The following is a 2,918-nucleotide window of genomic DNA, read 5'->3' on the forward strand; positions in this document are numbered from 1 at the left end:
CAGGTTCAAGGTCAACTTAAATACTTTTGCCCTAACAAATTATGACTGTATCTGCAGCCTGCCAAACCGGCCTGCTCATGTGGTTGCTTGCATTTCCAACAGAATGGCTAAGGTTTCATATCTCCCAGTTGACATTCATTTTAACACAGCTCTAGGGCGAGGGAAGACACAATCAATCACTGCACAATGATGCTACCTAACCATTAAAGTAGAGGTGCATATGCACTGACTTCCGCATGCAGTTGTGGTCTGTGACCCTTGGCAGAAAGGGTGTTAATTCACTAGCTGCTAGAAACCCTGCTAGAACCCTTTATGTTAACCCTGCTATATTAGTAAAAATTTGTAACTTATCATTAAAATCATCCATTGTACCTGAAGACTGGAGGATAGCAAATGTAACCCCAATATTTAAAAAGGGCTCCAGGGGCAATCCGGGAAACTACAGACCGGTTAGCCTGACTTCAGTGCCAGGAAAAATAGTGGAAAGTGTTCTAAACATCAAAATCACAGAACATATAGAAAGACATGGTTTAATGGAACAAAGTCAGCATGGCTTTACCCAGGGCAAGTCTTGCCTCACAAATCTGCTTCACTTTTTTGAAGGAGTTAATAAACATGTGGATAAAGGTGAACCAGTAGATATAGTGTACTTGGATTTTCAGGAGGTGTTTGACAAAATTCCTCATGAGAGGCTTCTAGGAAAAGTAAAAAGTCATGGGATAGGTGGCGATGTCCTTTCGTGGATTGCAAACTGGCTAAAAGACAGGAAACAGAGAGTAGGATTAAATGGGCAATTTTCTCAGTGGAAGGGAGTGGACAGTGGAGTGCCTCAGGGATCTGTATTGGGACCCTTACTGTTCAATATATTTATAAATGATCTGGAAAGAAATACGACGAGTGAGATAATCAAATTTGCAGATGACACAAAATTGTTCAGAGTAGTTAAATCACAAGCAGATTGTGATAAATTGCAGGAAGACCTTGTGAGACTGGAAAATTGGGCATCCAAATGGCAGATGAAATTTAATGTGGATAAGTGCAAGGTGATGCATATAGGGAAAAATAACCCATGCTATAATTACCCAATGTTGGGTTCCATATTAGGTGCTACAACCCAAGAAAGAGATCTAGGTGTCATAGTGGATAACACATTGAAATCGTCGGTGCAGTGTGCTGCGGCAGTCAAAAAAGCAAACAGAATGTTGGGAATTATTAGAAAAGGAATGATGAATAAAACGGAAAATGTCATAATGCCTCTGTATCGCTCCATGGTGAGACCGCACCTTGAATACTGTGTACAATTCTGGTCGCCGCATCTCAAAAAAGATATAATTGCGATGCAGAAGGTACAGAGAAGGGCTACCAAAATGATAAAGGGAATGGAACAACTCCCCTATGAGGAAAGACTAAAGAGGTTAGGACTTTTCAGCTTGGAGAAGAGACGACTGAGGGGGGATATGATAGAGGTGTTTAAAATCATGAGAGGTCTAGAACGGGTAGATGTGAATCGGTTATTTACTCTTTCGGATAGTAGAAAGACTAGGGGGCACTCCATGAAGTTAGCATGGGGCACATTTAAAACTAATCTGAGAAAGTTCTTTATTACTCAACGCACAATTAAACCCTGGAATTTGTTGCCAGAGAATGTGGTTCGTGCAGTTAGTATAGCTGTGTTTAAAAAAGGATTGGATAAGTTCTTGGAGGAGAAGTCCATTACCTGCTATTAAGTTCACTTAGAGAATAGCCACTGCCATTAGCAATGGTTACATGGAATAGACTTAGGTTTTGGGTACTTGCCAGGTTCTTATGGCCTGGATTGGCCACTGTTGGAAACAAGATGCTGGGCTTGATGGACCCTTGGTCTGACCCAGTATGGCATTTTCTTATGTTCTTATGTTCTTAAATAGAGGGTCCAAAACCTTGGGTAGTTCTGAATGAAGGCTAATGGCAGGGACAGTGCAAGAGAACATGGCGCCCTAGGTGAACCTTCTCTTCGGCCATGCACCCCTGCCCCCCTCCAACTTATCTCTTTTGGCAGCAGCTCCAGCAAAGCACTCCCTTCTTTTGCAGTATTGGCTCTCCCCCTCTGGGCCTCTTGCTGGTAGAATTTTGTCATTTCCAAAATGTTGGCGCTCTAGGCAACCACCTAGTTTGCCTGATGGAAGAACCTGCCCTGCCCTATCGGGCCAATTCTGATTAAGCTGGAAGCCCAGAGAAGAGAGAAATTGCAGAACCAAAAACTTTTTTTTAAAAGTTACAAGCCGGCTTAGTTACTGTAGGAAACTAGATAAAATCTGAGTCAAGTGCCACCAGTTCGTCCATCCCTAAAAGATTCATTCCTTAATTGTATCATTTACCTTCATAGACTTCGATATCGCCCTTGTAAATATCAAAACTGCCGCATAATTAGTGAAAGTCTCAGCATTTCATTGATGACTCAGCAAGCAGGGAGCAATATAAACATGATGATACCTGAACTAAGCTGTAAAAATACAAAAGGTAAGTGATTTAATTTTTATAAAATAAGTGTTGTACGATAGTCTCGTAAGACCACGCAGTGCCGTCCCTGGGGGCACGCCTGGGCGACTGTCCCAGGCATCACGCTTTCGGAAAACCCTTGTTACTGTATTAGCCCTGCCCTCCAGGGTCACCCCCCTGTCCACACGGCCCGAGGTGGCGGCGGCTGCCGCTCGTGAATCCCATGCACATCTTGCTGGGGCCCAGGAGGTAAGAGACATGGGGCTGGTCAGTCTAGCACTTTGAAACCGCTCTTGCTGCCTCTACTTCCTCTAGTCAGCTAATCTGATTGGCAGGGGAGGGAGAGGTGCCAGTGGCAGCAGAAGTGGATCAGAAGCATTGGACCCTCAGCTTTGTTTTCCTGCAGCCTATGCTATGGGGGGGGGGGGGGGCACTGGGAA

This window comes from Rhinatrema bivittatum, chromosome 7, assembly GCF_901001135.1.
Source record: "Rhinatrema bivittatum chromosome 7, aRhiBiv1.1, whole genome shotgun sequence".
NCBI classification, from domain to species: Eukaryota; Metazoa; Chordata; class Amphibia; order Gymnophiona; family Rhinatrematidae; genus Rhinatrema; species Rhinatrema bivittatum.